This window comes from Dermacentor variabilis, chromosome 4 (genome assembly GCF_050947875.1).
Source record: "Dermacentor variabilis isolate Ectoservices chromosome 4, ASM5094787v1, whole genome shotgun sequence".
Taxonomy (NCBI): domain Eukaryota; kingdom Metazoa; phylum Arthropoda; class Arachnida; order Ixodida; family Ixodidae; genus Dermacentor; species Dermacentor variabilis.
The window spans coordinates 122,332,681-122,358,131 of record NC_134571.1 but is presented as its reverse complement, the minus strand read 5'-3'; the positions used below and the strand labels follow the sequence as shown (position 1 = coordinate 122,358,131).

Here is a 25,451-nt window from a genome sequence, read left to right as displayed (position 1 = left end):
AGACGCCGGCGCTCCTCGTGCTATTCGGAGTGTGTACTTGCTCGGGCGCAATGTCGGTGGCAATGCATTCGTCGTCGGTGCAGCAGAAGCCAGGACGGTGTGGCGGTCAGCGCTGACCACTCGCGAAGACGCGGAAGGGAGCTTGGAGCCGCAACAGGAACCGTGACGAGATCAGGTAACGCTTGGGCATTTTCAAAGATAATGCTTTATCGGCCACAGCCACGGCGCGGTAACCTATGTGGCTTTGCACTGCTGAGGCCGAGGTCGCAGGTTCGATCCCCGTTACGGTGGCCTAATTATTGCCGATGTGAAATGCAAAAAAAAAAAAAAAACGTTCGTGTACCGAGCACTGGACGCGCATTACTACCTGCCTCGTAATCAGGTCACTGGTTCTGGCACGCAAATTAAACGCCGGAATTCGATTAACTCGATTAGCCGCGACAATCTCTTTGTGAAACCCTGATATTTCGGCCCCTCCCCCCTTTTCTTTATTTGTGGGAAAAGGCACGTTACTCATTTTCATAGCTATTATAGTCTCGCGCTTTTTTTTTATACCTGCACTTAAAATTCATGCATGCCACTAAGGCCAATGAATTAGCGAGACTGAGAAATAGCGAAAAATCAGGTGTTCTCGAAACAAATAGCTTATTTACAAAAGTAGTGTATATTTAGTGTAACGATGACTTCCAATGCCATGCTTCAACGAGCTGGCAAGTCCATTTGCGTGCATACAATTCGCGATGCCTCCATTTTATGTAAGCTTGCCGTGATTGTTCTCGCCGAATGTAGTTGCGGCGAAAAAACTGTACCCACGACTCGATGAAGAAAGTGTCGTTGCACGCTTAGCGAATGCCCAATTGCTTCTATTGAGGTAACAGATAAGCGTATACAAGCAGCTAGCTAACCTCCTAAGACCAGAAGGCACTTAAGCAAAATATATTTCGCTTATTTAAATCTTCTTCACACGCGCTCTAAGGCCAAAAGATTCAACTTTTTCAGACCTAGGCCACCCTAACAAAAATTTGAAGTCAAACCTTATCTAACGAGGCGTTTTCTGGCCGTCTTTTCTGTTTCGAACGCGCGTCCACTTTGGGTATCGCCAGAATCAGCAGGTCTGCGTGACAAAGAGAAAACAATCATGAAAAAAAAAAAAGAAGGAAACACGAAAGTGTGCGTATGTGAAGGAGGGTGAGGAGAGGAAGCGTGTCCTTGAACGAAAGGATCCCATTGTATTATTCTAAGCGGCGGTGCTTCTCTTTAATCAGCATAGCGCATATTTAAGCCTCGTTTTGCGCAAGAATTCGGTACCTACAATGATGACTCAGTTCTACTGCTCAGCTCGAGGTTTCAGGTTGCAATGCCGTACGCTGCTTTCGTACTCTGATGAGGGCGGAATGAAGAACGCTTCTAGGCATAGGTTTAAGTGCACTTAATTCAGCGGGCCCCCGGGGGTTAAAATTATTCGGGAGCTCTGCCCTACCGCTTATCAGGCAAGGCATTGCGACTATTTATTACAACTGTTTGAATTCATGATGAGGGCCTATACTAAAAGAGATAGATAGAGACAGAGAGAGAGAGAAGTGTGGAGCAAATACCAGGAGGTTAACCAGACGCAGTTTCTAGTTTGCTACCGTTCACTGGAGTGGGGAAAATTGTGTTTGAATAGAGGACAGAGAGAGAGAAACAGAACCTGACGGGTGTTGTCATTCGAGGTGTTCACACATGCCGGCAGATCTCAAAAAGCGCAGTAGCGCTTGCACGGCCTTCTGATGCGTTGATGTTGTAGAACACTTTCTTCCAGCAGAGGCTGGTCGCGCAGCTGATTGAGCTAGGCGGAGAGCTATTGTCTCTGTGCGGTGTACTGCGGTGGCAAGGAAATTTTTTTTTCATCCCTTCCAACTGGTGTTTCAATTGAAACCCACTCGAACTTCCTTTCTCGTAATTACATGATTTCTTGTCTTTCATAGCGCGGCATATTTCCAGTGATTAAAATGGCCTCCTCGGCTCAATAGAAAGGAAAAAAACAGCACAGCGGTTTCCTTGGCGTCCTCCCTTGTTACGGTTTGGCCCGATGCGACTGCGACCGCGATACAGCTGAGCGAGTCCCATAGCGGATGCATGGTTACATGCCATGAACGCCGTATCGCCCCGCTCGAAAGCGCACCGATAATGAGAAGCGATCGCAGCTGTGCTGGGAAGGGGAGCTCCCACGCGAGGCACAGCAACGTCCTCCACTGGCCCGCTTTTGTTGCGCAGCTGCGTCTGGCACACAGATGCATGCGACGACAGCGTGCTGGGTGCGCGTGGCTTTCTGCACAGCAACACCCTATGACGAGAAGGATTTATTCGTGTCACCGAGGAGTTCTCTTTTACCGGGTAAGCGCGCCCAAATTTGTTTGTGTCCACGCGATCCTCAAAAAAAGAAAAAAAAAACTGAAGGAAGATTGCGAGACCTCATGACTGCTTGCAAAGCTGGAAATATTTAACTAAGGGGGCTGCAGAGAATTGATTACCGTAGGTTCCTTAGTGTACAAACTATGCTTTGTCTACACCAGCGTTCTTTTTTGTTTCTTTTTTTTTTGCACTTCCAGCCTCATTGCAATGCAGTCGCAGCGCCAGGAGTCGGACCTTTGCATTGTGCTCGGCACCGTGACGCCAAAGCGAGCAATGTTTATTCGAGCGAACCGTTTTTCCGGCCGCACTCGCAGCTTGCACTTTCAACGTTTACACCGCACTATCGCTGCGCTTAAAGAATACTTTTTTCTCGTTGTCATAGAGGCCGGAGTTGAATATACTACACTGCCAGATTAGGTAGTTCGTGAGGCAGAGGCAGAAAAATTTTCAAAGAACATTACAGCCCTTAAGCCCTTAACCGCCTTCACAACGTCGCCATACGCCCTCACTCACCATGCCAATTATTACCAAAATTTTATCTTTTGTGCGTTTTCGGTGTATTTGAAGTGAACTTATTCTCTTCATCACAATACGTCCCTCCGTTGACATGACCAAATTTGTTTTTTTTTGCCCCCCCCCCCCGCACCTAGTTCTGTAATACCGTTGTAATGTTTTGCAGTTTTCTTTCCTTGTAGCGCAAATAGCACAAAGACGTAGGAGAGAAATACAGACACGCACAGGTGCTACCTTCCAGCGACAATTTATTTCCTGGACGGACGCCACTTGTGTGCCCTCACTTTTTTTCTCGCTTTTCTTTTTCTTTCACGAGCACTTGTCTACTGACAAGGTAACAGACCACAAGATATTAAAACACAGTTGCAGATTAGGGAAACACTATTACGGGAGCACTCCAATAATGTAAACAAGCTTTCGCTGGATGGCTTCCTCGCAATCCATTCTCACAAGTGCGGATGCGTTCCCCGCTTTGAAGGTAGTTATTATCGGGAGCAGCAAACGCGAATTAACTCGTCTTATTAATGAAAGTGTCAGCACTGAAGAATTTGGCAACGCTTGCGTTCGCAAATGTCCATGCCACTATCAAAGAGGGAGTTTTAATTCCTGCGCATGTGTTAAACATAATAGTTTTTGCCTAATCTGCAACTGTGTTATACTATCTTGTGGTCTGTTACCTTGACAGTAGACAATGCTCGTGAAAGAAAAAGAAAAGCGAGAAAAGAAGTAAGGGTATATAAGTGGCGTCGGTCCCGGAAATAAATTGTTGTTGGAAGTTAGCACCTGTGTGTGCCTCTGTTTATATTCTACGAGCTTGTGTCATTTGCGCAACAAAGAAAACACTGCAAAATGTTACACCAACAAGCAAACATATCTACACTGACGGATCATAGCAATGCCCGGCGAGAGGCCCTTGACAGTGAATATAAAATGGTGATCATGGCGTTGATAAACCACTGAGCCAGTGTGACTGATCGCTTGAACTTACTACAGGAATCCATTACGAATCGAAAGGTGATAAGTACTGTTCAACCCTTTCTTTTAGCTGTTGATTGTACTTCCGTACATCCGGCGATATTTCATAGTCTAGCTCAAGTCAAAGCTGAATCCGTCGACCATTACCAGCGAGAGCCACTCCCTTCCTCAACCTAACGTATCTTAATATGCACGCCGCGTGCTGCTCGATCCTACACGTGTCAGCAACGTGACGACATTTCACTTCGCACGTGCGTCATCGACAAGGAAGCTTCGGAGTCCCGGCACAAGTTGGCTTCTGTCCACCGCCTCGTGCAGGACTGAGCAAGCGGCCTGTTGGCTGCATTATGCGGCACAGTGGCAGCCGTCATTAAGAAAACTTGATTGAGGCATGCGATGTGGCTCATGTTGCTCTAATAAACAGAATGTGACGTCCGTCGCGTTGTAAGTGGCCGAGAATGACGTTATGGTATATGAAATCACGGTATGGCGTCAAAAGAGATGTCTGTGCCCCTCATGCATTGCAAACTCCTTGCTTGTCTTACAATATAGACAGCTTGATAACGATACATCTTACATATTGGTCACAGAAACAAGGTTCTTGATCAGCTCACGCACAAAAACTCGAAGCATTAAATTATAGTGGGTAGGGTTAACTGGGCGTCCAAGCGGAGAGATTGGAAATGTTTGCTTCATGCTGCTCCACTTATGCTCTAAATGGACTAAGAAACTGGGTGACTGAAATTATTGGGAAAAAAATGAAGTAAGCTTATCTGAACGACAAAAAAATTAACCTAAGTGAAAAATTAAGAAATAGTGAATATCGCAAAGTCGCACATAGCTGATCGTTACAAAGTACTAACGGAAAACAAAATACGCAGACCCAACACATAGTTGTAATCCAAACGACACGAAGCGTGTTTGTGTTACCAAGGTATCAGCAGCAGCGGGTCACGTGAGCCCAGCCTCGCCTCCTGCACATATGTAAGCTGTCTGTGTCAAGACGATGATTAAGCTTGTTGAGGGAAAAGTATTGATAAGATGTGCATGCATAGAGAAGTACGACACATACATATCTGAATGTCCCCTGCTTCATAGCCCCCTGTGTCACAGTGGCACATTCATATTCGGGTATTGCTAGTGCCATAGTTGCCCCAGCCTTTCGGCAAAGTTCAAAGTGCACAATTTTTCTGCTCTGGCACACACCCAGTGGCACCACGCCCAGTGACCCAGCTTGTCTACTACAATTCTGGACAGTAGCCCACCGTAAGTTTCTCTATTCAGATACATACCCAAGTGGCCCAAATAGCCTACATATATCCACGAATACATCCGCCTCAAAAATAACTACGGATGCAGAACCTCGAAGGAGACATGCATGGCGGTGATGTCGACGGCGTCAAATGATGGAGATACAGGCAGAGAGAGTGAAATTTTGAGCTCTTAACTCCTGCTGCAGCCTTCCTCAGGATGCCTGTACAAGGACGCTGTGAAATACGCTTCCTCTAAAGGAAGCGTATGATTCCGCAGCGCACTAATGTTGACATAGAGCTCCCGCTATGGGTGCGGGAAGTTGCTACATGTAACCCGGTCGCCCGTAAGCATAACACGAAGATTCAGCTTGCAAAATTTTTGTAGGAAGTGGGTGGTGAAAACAACACGTCACGGAGTCAACAGAACCGGTTCAGCGCCTCCTAACAACAACAAAAAAAAACTGCGGCAGAACTCTTTTCACGATGCCTGTCGACGGTTATGCGTTAGCATTGAATCCCTATAGCGGCACAACGTATTGCCACCGTCGAAGCGAGTTATGTATGAGACGCGTACTGCAGCGGGACGCCTCTTTCAAGCCTCCCTAAGAACACTCGGCGTCATCTAGCACAGCCGCCGCGAAGCCTGCACGTGGCCTCCGCAATTCATGGCGCGTCGGCTTGTGCGAAAGCTGAGAAACGCGTTACGCAGAAACTGGGCTGATCTCTCGGGCTTATTTCTGAACATGCTGCGCCATCTATTGACACTGCCGACAAGTCCGCGCGTGACCTTCGAAAACGAGAGGCGTGGCGCGCCGGTCCCTGCTAAGACTGAGAATCGTTCCCTCGCTTGCCGCACGCTCAGTGGCACATACTCAGTGACCCAAGTCGACGAGAGACTCATTGATAGAGCGGCACATATTGAATTCATAGCGTAGCTCGCTAAAACGTTGGCGTTCTTTGAAAAGTAGGGCATATCCAGTGCAGTTGTTGCCCAGCCTTCTAGCGCGTCGGGTTGTTGTCCTTGGGGAATCCTGGTGACATGGCTTCGATTCCGCTCAGTATTGGATAATTTTAAGGGATACTTCTCGTCATTGTAGAGTGGTACATTTCCTGTGGCACATATCCAGTTACCTAAGTTGACTGCGTTGTGCCTGGCGAACCCCCAGAAGAAAGGATGCCCAAGCAGCGATATCCAGCTGTCACGGTTGATGCCCACGCCTCATCATTCACTTCGCTTCAAGATAGCAACGTCACCCTCCTGAGCGTCACAAAGAGGCCAATGATCAATGACAGGGTCTGCGTCGAGAACTCTCGGAGAAAGCGTCGACAGCAGCTCCAGTTTTCCACGTGGCTGTTTCGTATTGTGCCACGGTGGAGACCCGAGCAACACGGCGGAGACAGGTGCACTATTGTGGAGACAGGTGCACCATGGTGGAGACCCGAGCACCTCGTTGTAGAAAGGAGCCCGACGTAGGTGACAGGAACACCTCGTTGGAGACAAGTGAGGGGCGATAGAGATGGTGAACGATTCGGTGTTTGTGATTGGCCAGTTAATTCCCTCAACGAGGGAAAGAGGGAAGAAAAGGGCATAAAAAGCGGATCCGGACGGCTGTGAAAAGAGGGAGACGCTCGGACATGCAAAGACTCTAGCATGTAGTGTGCTCCGATAGATGGAGCCGTGTCGTAAGACTGAACAACGTACCTTTTTTTTAATATAATGCCTTTCTCATTTTCTTCAATGTCGCTCGGAGCCATTATTTCTCCCGGCACCTGGTACTGCACCATCCGTGGAATCTTCGTTGGCCGTACGGACCCCCGACACTCACAACAATGGTGGCAGCGGCGGGCTTAACCTCACGGAACTGGAGCATGTCAAAATTCACAACAGCTGGCACAAAAGACGTTAATTGGAGAGCATCACACGCCTGCTGGCCCATATCCAGTGATCAAGGTTGATATCAAAAAGGTTTACCGGAAACCAGCACAGACCGAGTGGTGCATACCGAGTGCTCCAAGGCGGTGTCCAAGAGTTTCTTTGAACCGACATGCCAACGCAGTCCCCCGTCTACAGTGACCTACATCGGTATGAAATAGGTTCTTTGAAGAATGGCATGTATGTACACGTTGCCACATGCTCGTAGATCCAAGTTAGGGTGGTTGGTTTGGAACCCTGCTGCCTAAGTACAGCCCAGCTCTATGCGCTACTCATGCGACCACGAAGTGCCCAGTGACCCAGGTAGGTGGGAAAATGGTTAAACACAAACATAGATACATAGCAGCAAGAACGAGCGTGAAGTACACTGAGACTGCTAACGCATTAAACAGTTTAAAAGGTTGCAATATCCGGTTTAAGAAGTGGGCATTACCACTAGGCATGGTTATGAAATACGTGGCTTGATGAAAAACTCGATTTAGAATAATCCGAACCGACATTTCTCAATATCGATCATAAAGATACATTCACGTAGACGAGGGTCCAGCTGGCAAAGATGCCTCTGGGCATCTTGACCATAGCAACAAGCACATTTTCACCGTAAATAAAGCAAGACGGCAAAACCCTCGCGACTTCGTTGATGAAACGCTCGAATGTTTGAGAAGCGATATGTTCATGAATGTATGACGATTACGCAATGACAGCGATGACATGGTGACTACGGCTTGATGACGATGGAACGACGACGACGGAATGATGATGATGAGGACGTGACGACGAAATGACAACGCAGTGACGACGACAAGATGAACACTGCGGAGCGATGACGCGGGAATGATCACAAAGAAAGGAAGGTGATGGAACGAGCACGATGGCAGGACGATGACGGTGTGTTTGTGTGGGAGCTCGCGCCCGCGCTTGCGTGCTCAACTGGCCGCTATGGGCCACCTTGGTTCGCGCTATGCCTGGTGCTGGCTAGCACTATGCCCAGTAATGGTCCATTGTGCAAGACGGCACTTTAGTATATATATCCACAAATATATCCACCGAGGTGCTTAGCGGCGCCGCCGCAGTAAGCAGCCGCGCCAAACCAGGAAGGTCAGGCAAAGAAAGCTCCGGTATTATAATGTATCACCTTGAACTCGGTCGAAATAAAGCTTTGGCTTGCCGCCGAAGCGCAATGCAGATCTGCAATGCAGTGAAAGCCACCCTCCATACTCTCCTTCTGTTTCCGCGTTTTGCGCTTCAGTTGCAGTATGTCGTACCAACAAGGCCGAAATCGCACACTTCTTCAGTTTCTATAGGAAAACATATGAAACGACGCAGTAAAGAATCTACACACAGGATATATTGAAGAAAAGCGTTGACTGCTACCACGGCTAGAAAGACACATTTGAGTAACATGCGACGACGAAACAGGCAGACTGAACCGGATGTGCCCACTTATTTATGGGCATAGACCGTTAATATAAAGAATCGTCGTGTCGCCTTCGTAGTTGTCCTCATGCCATCATCGTCATCGATTCGTCATTATGCCGACGTCGTCGTATTAAGAAATAAGGTCGACTATAATATCTAGAAGAATGTGACCTAGATGCCACTGATGTGAAAATGAGGTTGATGTAGCTTGTGTGGTAGTGTGGTCGCCCCATACCGTAACCTAGGCACTATGACTCATACGTCAAAGATTCTTGTTGCTCTAAATAAAAAAAAAATCTGAGAAATGTAAAAGTTGTGAAACACAAGCTGATTTTATGTAGGTTGGAATCAAAACAAAGATTTCTTTGCATGTATTATTGAAAATGAAGGTATACATAAAATAACATAAATGAAGCGAATCGAACTAAATTTATCAGGAAGAAAAAAGAGCATTAGAGTCGAAATTGGGCGATTCAGTCATACTCAACCGAAAATAAATTCCTCGACAATGTAGAAAATTTTCCCGCCGCGCTGCCCCATAATCGTTATAGCTAAGTAAAACAAATTAGGAACAGTGAGAAACCTAGGCAACGAGTAGGATGTCAATCAACTTCTGGAGCACCTACATTGACGTATTTTGTACATGTGTTATAGTGTACATTCTATATGAAAAAATGTACCACGCGACAAAGATTGCTTGATTAGCATTATCTGTTGTACGTACAAGCGCTATATGTTGTGTGTGGTCACTTTTAAAATAACGCGACCGCGCGTATACTGCAAGGTAGTCTAAGTTTCATATGTAATATCGCAGGTAAGTGATCGATGTGCTTTAGAGCAAGTAATCCATTTATCTGCAACGGATACGATCACTGTTCCACAGCGTGCTATTCTTTTCAATGTTTTCTCTTCTATTTGTGGCTATGACAAGTATGATATCTGTTGATGGTCACTCAGCAGTTAAGAAGGGTCAGCCAGCCTACAAATTCGTGTGATTCACTTCCTACATGGTGTGGTTCGCTGCTGCATTTTCACACGCGTCGCATTGGTCGTGGCATCGAAATGAGCGACGCCGGTTTTAATAAAAGTGCGCAGTTTTCAGCAAAAGTCATTTTTGATACAGGTAGAGAGTGTGTAGCAAGTTTAAAGATAAGAGTACCACGAAGCACCAGATCAGCTTGTGGAGGCATCCTAAGCTATCAAATCTGTTTTTCGTTGATTTGGCTAAGAAGTACTGATTGCGACCGACATAATGGAAGCGAAACTTGTGCTCCTTAAATTAAGGGCCTGAATAGCCGCATCGAAGCCTACGCGTCAAGTCAAGCAATTCAAACCGTTTTCTCGCTATTGGGTTGTTTTGCTGAAAAAGAAAAAAAAAAAAGAATTCGGTGTCATTCCACTCTGTGAAAGTGGATGACCAGCGAAGCTGTTTAGCGCACGACACATAGGTAACCCCGAATATTGAACAAAGGTGCGTGGTCATCGTGTCGATATAGGTAGGCACACCTATTCACGTATCACCTCTGCGTTTAAATGTGTACATCAAGGAAGACAATGAATGGCTTATACCCCCTTAAACAATGACCCATACTCCCATAAACGCGGCTTCCCCATTACGACTACAGACGAGAAGCGACGATATAAAGCGGCTCTCTCTGATCCTTCAGCGTGATTTAAAGGTCTTTAAGCGTGCCTTTAAGCGTTCCTTTACACGCCGAGGAAGCTTTTAAGCCTCTCTCCAGGCGCCAAAGAAGGCAGGTTCAGCGAGAGGTATTGCCCGTGGTGACTGTGCGACTGGAGTAGCGGTGGTGCCGGCTGTAGAAAGTCCCGTGTACTGCCGTACATAAAGTTTCCGTGTAGAGCGGGAAGGTGGCGCTACCATCCCGTAACAATCGCGCAAAGCAGAACCTGGTGGATGTGTGTACGCTGCGTCTGCTCCGTCGCATGACTCATCTCACGTTGCCCTCGCCGGAGGCGGGAACCTTCGCGTTGAGGCCGGCAGTAGATATTGCGGACAAATCTGCTTATTATCCGCCAGCCGCCAGCGAACCCCCTTTCTTCTGGCGCTCCCATCGCATACGTTCGCTTTCAGATAGCTTTCTTCCTCTTCACAATCTCTCTCTCTCTCTTTCAATGTACTGGTGCTTCCTCGAATGTGGTTCCCTTTCTCCGCCCTGTCATTGCGGCGCGTTTGCGCACAAGCGCGCTTGAGCAGCTAATGCTCACTCCCGTGCCCTTCCGTGGTGCTCATGCGAGGAATACTTCCTTCAAAAAGGACGGACGCCGTTTTTAAACCAAATGCGCATACACCAGGAGGAGGAGGAGAGGAACAAACTTTATTCTGATAGCCTCCACAACCAAAGCCGCTGGCCTCGCGGCGCCATTCGCAATCCAGCGGGAATGCACCGTCCCAGAGCATGTGACGATTCAGGTCGCTCCCCTATGCATATTTCTGACAACCAAGCTCGCAACTAGCCTGGGTGCGGAGCCATTCCGTGGCGACCAGTGGTAAACGACTCCTTTGTACCTTTTCCGAATGACTGCGTCCATACGTCCACGCGCCTGCGTTGCGCGAAACGCAGGTCGCGCTATGCTTTTTTAGCTGCGATTGTTACTCACGATCGGTGCTTACTTCTCGCTCTGCGACAATGAGAAGCTTTCACTATATACGCATTTGTGGGCGCGAATCTGTTAATGTACGTTCAAACTAGTTCCCCGTCCGACTGTCGCTGTCTAGAACTAAAGCAGAGAAAGTTTTGATAATTACACGAACAGCAAGCGACGAACGCGCAGCCTCAGCGCAAAAGCAGCATCTCTTCATTGCCTTCCGTCGTACTGTCTGTCCTTCGGATTGCCTTCGGATTGGCGCAAGGGCCACATATACGGCCATGAACCGCCAAGTTAAAGATAATGAGTGGATTGTCGGTAGTAAAAGAGAGAGAGAGAAAAAAATACTTCTTAAGCTGTGTAATGCAGACGGTAAAGTTACGAAAGAAGCTATGGCAATCTGGAGCCAATGAGCCACTCAATGCTGTACCACGCAGTACCGCATCGTTATTCTTTGACGTCTTTGCGCTGGTCGATAGGGGGTGCGCTCTTTAGCGGCTGCTTGTGCTCATCGCAAATCGATAGCCTTCGGTTGCGCAACGCACAAAATGTGCGAAATGGAGGTGTGGTACATTGCTGTTAGACGGCAGCATTATTTTTTTTTCTCTCTCCGGACATCAATGTGCTCCTTCAATGCGATTGCAACACTTGCGCTCAATAGGCGTTGACTGCGCTTGCATGGACTCCACATAGAACAGTAATGGTGAAAATAGACGCTAGTGGTTAAATCGAGAAAGAATTCTGGCGCATGAAGGCAGTCCAGTAATTTCTTTCTGCGCTGTGCTTATATATACTGCCTATTACCATTTGCTGATCCCTGTGCGGCGTACCAGACGGGAATGATGATGCGGAACGAATATACGAGTTTCGCTCAAAGGACGACGAGGCAGTGTCGTTGTCAGCTCGTGCAAGAGTGGGTGGCCAGCAGCTGGAAGGTTTCTTCCAATTCTAATGATTTTCCTTTAGTGCCTTATCCGTGCTGTGCAACTGGTCGTAGATTCTGTGTGACGCTGCAGCAAGCCTTAAGCGGGCTATTCCAGAAGTCTGGTGAAGAATAGGCTGCTTGTGGGACCCGAAACTACTTTAATGCAGGCTACCTTACATGTATAACACGTATCGACGCCTAGAGGTTATTTCGGACAATTTTCGACCGCCTGAGGTTCTCTGACGTGCACCAAATCAACACACGCTAAATAAACGATTCTACATTCCGTTCTTCTTATTAATTCGGCCGCTGTGGCCGAAAACCGAAACCGGCAACTGATGCTCAGCGGCGCAATGGCATGTCCACCAACCCATACAGCGTCGGCTGTATTATAATATAACAAAAAATGATTTTTTTTATTAATTTGATACAGCCAACCCCCTTCTTAGGGCCATTACAACGAGGGTGATGTGTCAAGAAAACTTGATACATAATTTTCATTCAATGTATTACACAAATTATCTGACGCTGTGGTCATTAACCACAGAAAAACAAGGAAGAAAGACGGGTGGTTTTACAAAGAAAAGTCAACAAATCAATAAATGCTCATATCAAAATTTAGTACATATCATCGCAAAAAAAAAAATAAAGACGTATCTAACGCATCTTCAATATCGGGAAACCCCTCATTGCTAACAACTACGTTAGGTAACCCGCTCCATACTTCAATATTGTCATGAAGAAAGAAGAAAGGAAACGCATCAGTACATGTTAAATAAGGTTGGATAGCTCTGGTAGTGTTTAGACGATCGCATCTTCTTCCTGGAGGTTGTAGATATAAATCCTTGTTTATTTTTGTTCCCCCACTCATGATTTTATAAAGAAACTTTAGCTTATGGTTACGTCTGCGTAACGTATACGTAAGGCCGTAACGGACTCCGTGCGTCGGTATTTACCGCATATGAAACGGACTGCCAGCCTTTGTATTCTCTTTTTTTTTTTTTTTGCCTTCAGGACTTTCGGAGGGGGGAACCATACAACAAAAGCGTACTACAAGACTGGTCGTACAAAATTTTTGTAGGCTGGTAATTTCACGTCCGCAGAGCACATTCCAGCTTTTTCTTTAAAAGGTATAAATTTTGGTTTGCCTTGGAACACATATTATCATTGTGTAAGTGCAATAGTAATGTAGGCACAATACTGACTCCTAAGTATATGAAACAACCTGCATTATTCGAATGATGGTTTCCGATGTGGTACATGAAGGAAAGTTCGCTCCTACTTAAGCGAATATGCGTGAATGCTGTTTTCCTATAGTTTATTTCCATGTCCCATTTTAAACACCACTCATCTAATGTCTGTAAGTGTCATTTCAGATTAATTTGGACCCCTATTAAATAATCTAAATAATAGCTTCCGCCGCAAACGTCTTGTGAGAGCAGCTTCAAGCTAGTCCCAAACTTCAAGGTGAGTCAGCCAAGACATCAAACAAGCGACATCATTTCGCCTTCGCCTGACTTGGTGACCAGGAGCTTCTCCGTGAGAGTAGGACAATGAAGTGGTTTCGAATGAGAATGAGGGAAGTTGGAGCGCAGTAAGATGCGAAGACGTAAACCAACCTACGAGGAAGAAATCTAAGCACGATGTACTCCGCTGCTTTTCCGCTATCCGGTTGTGCGGTCGGTCATCACATCTCCGCACGTGGCTTCCATCAGCGTCAAAACCTTGGTCCGCGAACTCTTCGCGGAGACGATCGAACGCGTGCGTGCTATTTGCGATGCGTGTAAGGCGCGCTGTTGCTGAGAGGCATGTCATTACGTATTCTGCGATCGCATGACACCACTGTCCAGTCACTGCTTAATTAACGAGTCTCGAGCTTCGCGGTAGTGGTCGAGTCAACCTCCACGCAGTCCACTGTTTCCTCAGACCGTTGTCCTCGAAACCCCATGAGTGCTATAGGCATGTGCTATAGCTCTATAAAGGGGCTTCCTTTGACAAAGAGCATCGTTGAATCGAATCGCTGAAGACCAAGAGGCCTTGGGAGGCATTTACGATGATCGCACTGTGTGAAGTCATCGTCTCCTCTGAGACTGATCTAAATCCGAAAATAGGAAGCAGTTTTCATAATGAGCGATACGTTCAGCTTTCTACTTGATGTCCCAACTCTCGTTCCCGGCATGCAACATCAGCTTTCTCACTGATCGTATAAATCAGGTACCGGTAATAAAAGTACCGCTAACCTAGGAGTACTGGTCTGAATACAAATAGGTTTAGGTGTACATTGAAAATACAGTCGTCGTCCGAGTTACTGGTTGGCACTTGAAAATTGCGTCCACGACGAGAGAGAGAGAGAGAGAGAGAGAGAGAGAGAGGCAAAGGAAAGACAGGGAGGTTAACCCGTGATTATCTCCAGTTGGCTACCCTGTACTGGGGGAGGGCAAGGGGATGCAATAGGGGAGAGAGAGAAGGATAAAAAAAAGAAAAGAAAAACCTAAAGACGCACACACGGACGTACACGCGAACTGCTTCTGTGGGCACTGTCACGTAGCCCGCGAAGGCGTTCCTAGTCTTACGCAGTGTCACCGTGCAGTCCTACGTCCCACAGTGTACAGTCACAATTTGTCAGAAAATCCCGTGTTTTTCAAGTATCGCAGCAGCGCCTTCATAGCAGATCGCGCTGACGACGACGAGAGTGCACATTACTTGTCCCACTGTGCCGAAGGCGCCACGAGCGTACTACATGAGCGACTTATGTGCGTGCGTGAACGTAATGCAGGGTGAGACAATGGGTTCGGTCTATAGGGACGGCAAATACACGGCATCATCGGCGCGGGACACTCTTGCCTCTACCTAGATAATCGCAAGGAGGTTGCGCACATCTCGAATAATCTTGTTTCGTCATTCGAAAATAAATACCGCTCAGTACGTTAGCCCCCGTGTGCGCAACGGCGCGCACATCCTGCCGAAAGCAGAGACTGTCGCAAACACTACCGACGTGTTTGATTCATAGCCTCGTTCATCGAACTTAGCATTAGCAGCGGCGTAATTCGTAACGTTACTCGCTTGCCCATTGTAAACTCTTTAGCTCAGCACCCGCAATATAAAGGCCGGTCACCTGCAGTGCGTTTAAGTGCCGGGCAAGATTTAAAGGAGCGTTATGGCAGGTTTGTGCATTCCTGAACGTAGATGGGAGTTTCGGTGGGATCGCGTCGGCCTGCAACCACTCCACAGGATGTTTCTCACCCAGGATATGAAATGCTTGAGATCTTGCGCTGTATCTCGAAATGCCGCTCACGTCAAGGGCACCCTGCTATCTGTTTGGACCTTACGCGTACCGGCGTAGTCGACGACCGATTGTAATTCATTTTTACCCCCCCCTCACTTCCCTTTGTTTCAATACACTAGGCCGTAAGGCCATGTTCATCATAATCAGTCATTTCATTTTATTTCATTTATTATACCTTGAAGACCCCGAAGGTGTTACAGAGGGGAGTGGGGTAAAAAAGAAAAAGAAGTCCACAAAACAATAAAGAATAAAGGAAGGTAGCAAATGACGTAGTGATATTCATGTGAAGCTCGAAGTGATGGTGTTGATTATGGCCGTGCGAAGTTGCGCGTGGTCTTCACTGGCAATCATCGAGCCGGGAAGATGGTTCTACTCTTGATAGGTCCTGGGAGCAAAAGACTCATGACAAGCTCTCGTGCAATCGTCCCAATACACCGGCTCCCGCGAACAAAGGAAAGCTGAAAGGGTTATAATAGCGCTTGTGTGGAGCGCTTGCATCGTGCGTTAGCATTATTATGGCACTTCGCACGCTTTCGTGGTCGATGTATTTCTCTATGTACATTTGTTTCTATCTAACAGTTTTGCCGCCTACATGGGTCACTGGATAGTCCCTCTTCGAAGGGTAGCGCGTCGGGTTGCTGTTCCGAGGTAACGGGGTTTGAAGCCAACCATCGGACCAGCTTGAGTCACTGAGTATTTGTAAATGCGTATTCAGTGTGCACATACGGGCCGCTCTTCAACGAACCTCTTTTACGCGGACATTGGCCACTGTGAGATACCGCAGTGGGTTCGAACAAACTCTTTGACACCGACTTGGAGCACTGGATATATGTGCTACTCGATCTGTGCCGGTGTTCAGTGAACGTTTTTTGACACCAACTGGGATCACATGAATAGTGTGCGTGTAGGTTTGCCGCTCGTCAATAAAGGTCTTTGCCGCCAACTTGGGTAAGTAGGTAGGTGCCAGTGGGCATGTCCCGTTCTATAATCATGAAAAGGATCCTTTACACTTTTCCGATGCCGAGCGGAATCGAGCTCACGTCAAAAGAGTTTTTGAAGGACAGCAACCCGAATAATTGGCAGGCTGCGCCGCAGATGCAATGAGTATGCGCCGCATTTCAAAGAACACCTTTCACGTCACCGCTTTAGCGAGCTTTGCCACGAATGCACTGGACATGTGCCGCTCTTCGATGAACCTCTAGCCAACTTGAGTCGCCGAGTATATGTGTCACTGATTGTGCAGCAAGCGCGAGGGGAACCATTCTCAGCGTTCTTAGGCACGCGCGCCACACTTCTCGTCTTTGAGGCCACGCGCGGATTTCTCGGCAGGGCCGCTAGATGGCGCAGTGTGTCGAGAAAGAAGCGCGAGAAAGGATCCCGGCTGCCGCATGACGCGTTTCTCAGCGTTCGCACGCCCCTGCGCACCATGCATTTCGGAGACCGCGCGCAGGTTACGCGGCAGCCTGGTGGCTCCGAGTGATCTTGCTGCGGCTGCTGCTGCTGATGATGATGATGACATTTCTCAAACATAACTCGTTTCGACGGCGGCAATACTTTACGTCGCTGCATTGACTCGGTGCTCTGCGCATTACCGTCGACAGTCATCGTGAGAAGTGTTCTGCCGCGCAATTTTTTTCGTGTCTGCGTCTTTGAGCATTTTGCACCAGTGCTGGTATACGCATAGAACGCGGAACGTGTGCCTGTGTATCGCGGTGTATTTCGCGCCACTATATCTTCCAAATTTAAGCGGTGAATTTTTGCTTGCGATATCCCTCTTCCGATGTCGCAGGCGCGGAAAGTGTGCCGTAGGCCTCTTCGTGCATACCATTTTGCGGTATCCGGAGCTGCCCAATCTCCATGCGAAATTGCGCATGCTGCGTGGTGGGAAAAACAATTACAACATGGATCGTCAACGAATATTTACTTCACTGTATCCAGTGTCCTTTTCTTACTTTTTTATTATTTTTTGACGTGGAGTAGTGAGTTTAAACGCGGGAAATGTTCGGCGAAAGCAGTCCTTAGTGTCTTTTTCTTTGTTTTCACCGAAGCGGGCTGGGCTAAATAATCCGGCGCCACGAACAAATTCCATGTTCCGCAACACATTCACACATGACAAAATCGCAGCCAACGAGTTCAGTGCATGTCAAAGGGCAGTGCGGACTCATCGAAGTTGAGAAATATGCGGTCACATCGCTCCATGTGAAAGAGGCTTTAGTGCGTTTGTGAACGTCCATGTGTTCTTTAGTATTTCTTCCCCTTCTTTTTTCATTTTTCAGAGCGCCATCTGTTTGAAGGAGGCAAGGAGATTATAAAGCTTTCTAGGGAGGAGAGAGACTTTTTTGTAAGGAGGGCATTTGATGCCTAAAGCCCCGCTAATCCAAGCCAGTAACATAGGGAGCCGCCTGTGTGTTACTATATCTCCATAGGCTGGGCCTTCGTGATAAGATATCGACAAGCAAGGCGATATCTAAATGCCTTGTTGCCGAGAAAATTTCCGAAGAAGACCACTGAAGTAACACCCGAACTTCGCTGCCGAAGTGAGGCAAAATGTATCGAAAGAGTACAAGACAACCCACTTCCAGTGAAGGGTGCCAGAACTGGTTATAAACGGCTACTCATTCGGTCTCAGGCCAGACGCCACTATGTCTGGTCAGTTTCGGCTCTATTCCGATAATACTGGTCTCATGGAGACCCAACGATAAACCACTTCTGGGGCTCTGCGGTAAAAGCACTTCACCCTCAACAGAGTTGCGAAGAGCAATGAGTTACCCTCGAAAATGTCCTCCTTTTGTTTTTTGTACACTGCAGACTATCACGCATTGCCGATTTGTGCATTTTTGGGGGTGCGCAGGTCAGCATCAATAACGTGTGCGTAGGATCGCGACTTACAATTAGAGAGATTTAGCTTGTACATAAACGTATTGTAGTTTACAGAATATAGATTTTCCGGAGACGTAGGCCTGAAATGGGCATTTGTTCAGTGGTGGTGGCGGCAGGCGGTGGCACATGTGACTGATTTCTGCGAATCTTGCAGGATACCACCTGGACCTCCCGTACTTCGTACCGACATCGAGGTGTCCCAAAATGAACAGACTGACGTGGAATAGTCACATCTTCATCCATGATGAGAGGCTACAAAAGTGACTGAATCTTTCAGATTCTGCAACGCCGCAACAAACTGAGACTATATGTGGGCCTCGCGCACCTCGTGACGTCATCGACCTGCGTAAAACAAGCAGGTCGATCAGATACGGTTGCATATGTACAGCGGTGGTGGCGGCGGGCGGTCGCGCAAGTGACTTCTTCAAATCTTGCAGGTTAGTGACTAACCTTTCATATTTCTTTTGCTTATGATGTTCCGACCACTGCCGCCACCACTGCATTTGTACTTCGCCATAGAAGTGCTGTACCTTGGAAGTGTAAATTGAGAATGACGGCATCTGACTTGTGTTTAGTGTGCAAAAAGACCCTCCCGATTCCGGCAGTTTCCCAACGTGCTCAGAAGGCAGCTATGCTTACCACGTTGGCAGTTAGGTATGGCGATCCTCCAGTTAACGACATGTCTGATAATGTCTGATAACACAACCGCCTGTCTGCCCTACGTAGAAGTAGAAGCGGCCGCAACTGAAAGAAACACTATAAGTATACCACGACATTACGACAATACGTGAATTTGTTCGCGTGTTTTATGAGGCAAATCTTTGTCCGCCTTTTGTCTTTTGTCTGCTCATTCTTTCTCTGCACGGTGGCATAAATCTCACCTAGCTTGTTGGCAACCGTAAAAACAAGGTTAACGCCGTACCTACCTCCCACTTTCCTTAGCCTGTGCGATAAGGAATAGATGTGTGGAAGATCTACGACACCTTTCTTTTATTTATTATTTCTCTCGCCAAAATTTGTGTGCGCAAACATGACCGCGAACTTTAATGCGTAGCTTACGCGTCCATTGGAAGCAGGTTGTCCTCGTGTTACAGTAGCAACTGTCGCTGGAAGCTCAAAATAGTCCATCGTTTCGACAAGGTAGAGCACGGTTACAGAAAGCAATAATGACAAGAAAATAGTCGTAGAAATAGAAACCAGAAAAAGTGCGCGTAATTTTGATAAAGTAAAAACAATGAAAACGCGGAAACCTAGTGATACGGGAAGTCTGAGACTGCTGTCCTAGAGAAAGCGCACCGGTGCCCATTTCAACTTCCCTTTCGTATAAAACTACAGTAAAATTAAAGGTCGCCGTTGCGCATGAAGTGGTTCATTAACATTGTCAGCAAGTGATAGCCGCCGCGAAAAAAATCACTTCTACCGAAGAAGAGAGAGAGAGAGGAGAATTCAGGAAAGGCAGGGATGTTAACCAGTCAATAGTCTGGTTGGCTACCCTACACTGGGGGATGGGAGAAGGGGAAGAGAAAGAAGGGAGAGAGAAGGTGTAGATACGCGTACGGACAGCACTTCAGTTAGAGTCGCTCGAGCAAACCAGAAGTTCTGAGAAAACACAAAAGTGCCTTCACTGCCTTCTGAGCCGATGATCGGTCGGGACGGTGCTCTAATATGGTCTGTTCACTCAGAGGACGATCGTCTAGTTTCCTCAATTTGTTGGACAAAGACTGTCTTTGTGCTTGGAATTGTGGACAATGGCACAATAAGTGGGCAATGTTCTCCTCGCATCCGCAAACATCACATGCAGGAGTATTAGCCATGCCAAGTAGTGCTGAGTAGGCATTCGTGAAGGCAACTCCAAGCCATAACCGACACAGAAGAGACGCTTCACGTCGGTGTAGACCCGCTGGAGGTTTGAGTTGAAGTGACGGGTTTAGTCTGTGCAGTCTTGTGCGCCTTGTATGTGCGGTGTTCCACTCTGCCAAGGAGATCGTGCGTGCTAGAATGCCAAGTTGCCTCGCGGCGTCGGTCCTTGAGAGAGGAATGGGGACGCAGCGGTCTTCTTGGTTTGACGTCCGAGCTGCCTTATCAGCGTCATCATTTCCAAGGATACCGCAATGACCTGGTATCCACTGAAAAGAGATATCATGTCCTTTTGCTATTAAGTGATGAACAAGTTCCGCGATTTCGCACGTGAGCTGATCGTGAGTTCCATGTCGGAGAAACGACTGCACACATTGCAAGGCCGGCCTTGAATCGCAGAAGACTGCCCATTTTCTAGGACTTTCAGCGTTTATCACTTGAAGCGCGTCGCGGAGAGCCGCGAGCTCTGCAGCTGTGGACGTAGTGACATGGGAAGTCTTGAACCGCTTGGTTATTCTCATTGCTGGTATAACTAGAGCGCCGCCGGAACTGGTTGATGTAGTTGATCCATCAGTGTAGACGTGTGTGCAGTCGCTGTATTTCTCGTACAAGAGAAGTAAAGTTAGTTGCTTGAGCGCTGATGATGGCAAGTCCGACTTCTTCTGAAGGCCTGGGATTGTAAGGTTCACTTGAGTACGGCGCATACACCATGGAGGAATGGAAGGCCTTGCCGCAGGTGTGTAACCTGACCTGAAAGAGGCACAGTGCGCGAAGACAGTCGCACTGAATGTCGTGTGGGGCCTATCTACTGGGAGACTTGCTAGGTGGTGGGTAGGGGTCCGGGCAAAGTGTCGTATGTGCACACGCATTGTTTCAATGATAATGTGCGTTTTAATAGTGAAATCTTGAGCGACTGCAATAACCTCAGTCGTTGACGCACTCCGCGGTAGACCGAGACATATCTTGAGGGCTTGGGCTTGGATGCTTTGAATTATATTCAGGTTAGTTCTGCAGGTGTTGGACATGACCGGTAGACTGTACCGTAGGAATCCAATAAAGAGGACCCTGTACAGTTGCAGCATAGAGTGTACTGGTACTCCCCAGGTCTTTCCTGCAAGGAACTTAAACATATGACAAATTCCTGTCAGGCGCTTTTTCACATAATTCACATGAGGGGTCCAGGAGAGATTTTTATCAAGGACCACCCCCCAAAAATCTGTGACTCGTGTTGTACGAGATCATGTGTCTGTCGACGGATATCATGTATGGAGACATTGATTTCCTGGTAAATGCCACCGCTGCGCACTTTTCGTATGATATACGAAGTCCTTGTTCTCTAAGGTAGGATGATGTTAAAGTGGCTGACTTTTGAAGCCGCGCGCGAAGCTGCAGTCGCGTCACAGCCGACGTCCAAATGCAAATGTCGTCGGCATAGATGGAGAGCCTAACGGTGCCTGGCAGGATGTCGGAGAGTCCAATGAGTGTTAGACTGAAGAGCGTTGGGCTGAGTACTCCGCCCTGAGGCACCCCACGGTTACTGTAATGCTGTGAGGTCGGGCCATCCTCGGTAAGCACGAAAAAGGATCTCTTATGTAGATAGCTACTTATCCAGAGATAGACTTTGCCGCCAAGTCCTACTGCCTCTAACGCGTTGAAAATCGCTTCGTGCGTTACGTTATCGTACGCTTCTTTAACATCCAGAAACAGGGCAGCAGATAATCTTTTGCAGGACTTCTGGTGCTCGACGTACGTCACTAAGTCGATAACGTTGTCTATGGAAGAACGGCCACGCCTGAAGCCGGCCACGCCTGAAGCCGGCCACTGCATCTGGATATTCTACCGAAGAAGGTTAGCAAAGAAAGCTAGAGCTGCTACTGCGATCATGTGAGATAATTATATGTGTGGTTGTGCGGGCTTATGTAATCGGTCTAGCGTAGGAGATGCCCCGCCGTGCCGCTGTATCTTGAAAGCCATCTGGGACTCGGACACAGTCCGCCATGCGCGACGTTTTCTCAGAGTAGTTCGCGTTGATGCGAGACGCACCACGGAGGTCGATTCGCTCGCTGCTGCTGCCGCGCTCATCACTCCAGCGCTTTGACAGCGAGTTTCCGCGGTCATCGATTGAGATGTGTCCATGTTTGCTTGTACGCGCGTGACACCATCATGCTTGTGTTAGTTTAGTTAGCATGCCTATATTTACACGTTTATGCCGCCGATAAAACTACTATCCTTACTAGGTATAGCCCGCTGTCCACTAATTTGCTATCGCAATCGATGCTTTGCCTTTCGGGCGACACCGCGACTTTTTCCAGTGAGCTGCAGGCTGCCGCTGGCGCCACCTTATCTGCTAGGTCATGCCGAGCAGCAGCACAATCTAGTTAAGCGGCAGTTCCGGCGAGCGGTAATGTCCGCATTTTATTATCTTTTCCAGTTGCGCTATCAAGAACGGCTATTTTTGTGAGCTTCTTGTGACCCTTCCGGTCGTATTTCAATCCTCAAATATTGCACGGAGGCTCCTCTATATCGACACTATCTTAATCTAGACTTTTTACGTCGTCTAAAATTTTGTTGCAGTCGGCCTTTAAGGGGAGCTCTGCGCTCCCTTTTATGCGGCAAGGGCAGCATCAGCCGCTGTAGTGGCCTAATAGCTATGGCGTTGTGCTGCCAAGCACGAGGTCGCGGATTCAAATCCCGGGCACAGAGGCCGCATTCCGACGAGGACGCAATGCAACAACCCTGTAGCGTTCATTGGCTGCACGTTGAAGCATTTCAGGTGGCCAACCTTACTACCCCCAACGGCGTGGTGGGGAACGCCGATGCGAGACTCCGTGGTGGAGGAATCAGATGATCGCTTTGGCGCGTAAAACCCCTGGATTTCATTTTTAAATGGCAGCGGCGGCTACGTGTGGCAGCGTGACCTGTATCCAATTTAAGCGTGAGAACAGGCAGCAATGCAGCCGGCGTCTGAGTCCCGAAGCGAACGTATCCGAAAGAATACATCCATAACATCACGCGAGCGAAGCGAGCGAAGGTAACTCCTGTGCTCTGCAGTGGATGGTCACTTCAGTCCAGGAGTCCAGCGGCCTTAGGTGCCTTCCTCGCTCGGTCGAGCAGTTCGAGCTGGTCTGCCGAGTCGGACCTGGACAGCGCTGCCTCCCGTTGCCACGTGGTGAGGTGTGTTATGTGTGTGTGAGCACTGGTGCGCTTGCGCATGCCCGTACCATGTGGTAGTGCGTTGCGCATTCTTCGTAGCATGGAAGAGAGAGAGAGAGACAGAAAGAGAGGGGGTGAGAAATAAATTTATTTACAGAAAGGCAGATATGGGGGGTCGGCACGAGCTGTAGTTTGATCTGGCCTGCTTCTCTTACACTGGAAAAAAGGGACGGGGAGGAGAAGGGCTTGCGAATGATGGTGATGATATGAGGAGAAAGTGCGTATACACAAGTTCAAAACGTTGTGTCATCTCTAAAGCTCAAAAGAAGCCAAACAAGCACGGCGCACCTGATTCGCTTTGGTGTCGCGCTCACCAAGCATTATGGAAGCCTGATAGGTTGCCGTGATACTAGTCCAAACTGCGAGTTACGTCAGGTATTGGAGTGGTGGGCATTTATAAAGGATCACAGGTCATCTAAACGCGCAGCCGGACGCCAGCGTTACTAGAGCCGGCACAGAATATGCAGGGTACATGGCGTCGGATATAGCAGAGAGCGGCCGCTCAATCAAAACGCACACCTTGTGCGTTTGAATCGAGTAGCCGTGTGTGAACACTATATAGAAAAATGCTGAGCTAGAGTTTGTAATGATTCGGATATAGCCGAGTAGTTTCACCGGATATAGTGAAATATTCGCAGCTTTGGTTAGATTTCGGGCAGTGGCATACTAGACGGCTGGGACTGCCGAAGGCTGTGAGGTCTTCCATATATGTAGAGTCTTTGATGAATGAATGGTCGGGTTTTCATGTTCCTGCGAAGTGGCCTTCTTTGTTCTACGACGTAAAATGAGTGCCAAAAACCATAAAACCGGTTTTTAGATCGTTCTTCCGCAAATGCACGGTAGCTGTGTCATCACTGGACATGGCGACAACAGATTTCCGCTCCGGGCCAAACGTTTAGCCATTTCCTTGTCACTTGGCCCCTTCATGGGACGTGAATGGTGTTGCATACTTTTTCTACCTTCAATGTCACCTTGGCAGCCAACTATGGCTGCTATATTGGCAGTATATTTAAAGTTGGTTCTCGATAACAGAGTCATGAAGGTCTCACTTGCGATATAGCACCAGCACGCGGCTAGCAATATCACAAGTTTGGATAGTCGTGGTTTTATGGAGCCTACACTGTTCTTCGTGGTAGCTTGATCGGTGAAAGCATTAACAAAGCTTAAAACCGGCGTAAGAAACTCATACAAAAGAAAGAGCGAGTTCACAGAACGATGCATCATCCTGTGTACTCCTTCTTTCTCATATTGTGCATTTCTTTCACTGGTTTTCAGATTAGTTAACCATGTACCAACTCACTCATCACATAGCGTTGCTGTGAAACTATCGAACTACACTTTACGCAATAACGCGTTTCAATAAAAATTGGCAAATAGTATTTGCCTTATAAGTGCATCTTGCACGCGTTTATGTGTTAACCTGTGCATGTGTGTGCGTGCGTGTGTGTGTGCACGTGTGCGGGAATGTGCGTGTGTGTGCGCCTTGTTTTAAAGCAGGTAGCTGTCTTTTTGACACAGTGACCCTTTCTTTTTTATTTTATTTCATCGCCATGAGCCCACGTTAGCCTCACGTTGGCGAGCACGTGAAGAGGCGTGCAGTGATTTTCTTTCTTTCCTTCTTTCTTTTCTATAATTCCTTGTTCTTTTGGCGTTTCATTTTCGATCGTTTTGCTGGCTGAATTGTGTTATGCGTTTTTTATCCTGCTGCTTACGAGCTGGCAGCTATTGGTCATCGCCACTAAAGCGACTCGGTCAGTAGCTTTCCTAGAGTTTGTTCATATCATTCCGCCGAAAGGAAAGTGGCGGCGGTCTAATAAAAGAAGGTCGCGAACGGCCTTCAGAGCGACATTCTATAGGCTCCGTGCTGCGTACACGAGAGTTATATTTGGCAAGGGGGTTCACGAAAGCATTGGCTGAAAATTGCAAGCGCTTATTAGCTAACATATGCCCTTTGGGGCCTTTCAAAATGACTTCCGAGTACTGCGGGAAATATTTTTATCACAGAACATATGACCGTGACGCATAAGATGACGATACGCATTCTAAATACGCGTACACTGAGTCGCGCCACAGACAACAGTGAGCCTTTCGACACTATCATGAAAGCGTAGGCCTAATACGTGATAAAGAACCCCGCCAGTCCCTCTGCCCACCCTAACGCTCTTGCTGTACTTTCCCTGGGAAAGGCGGAAGGAC

The 25,451-nt window shown here is 47.8% G+C and overlaps 1 protein-coding gene across 2 annotated transcripts in view; it reads left to right on the top strand.

Annotated features, from left to right (window-relative positions):
- The window catches only part of LOC142579698 (DNA damage-regulated autophagy modulator protein 1-like), a 112,443-nt gene continuing 86,992 nt past the window's right edge, over positions 1-25,451 (top strand). The window contains exons 1-2 of one of the 2 annotated variants that reach the window (XM_075690174.1): positions 1-175; positions 18,340-18,622. The gene's annotated coding sequence lies outside the window, so the exon portion shown is untranslated. The remainder of the gene's footprint in view (positions 176-18,339; positions 18,623-25,451) is intronic. The other variant, XM_075690175.1, reaches the window with a different exon arrangement.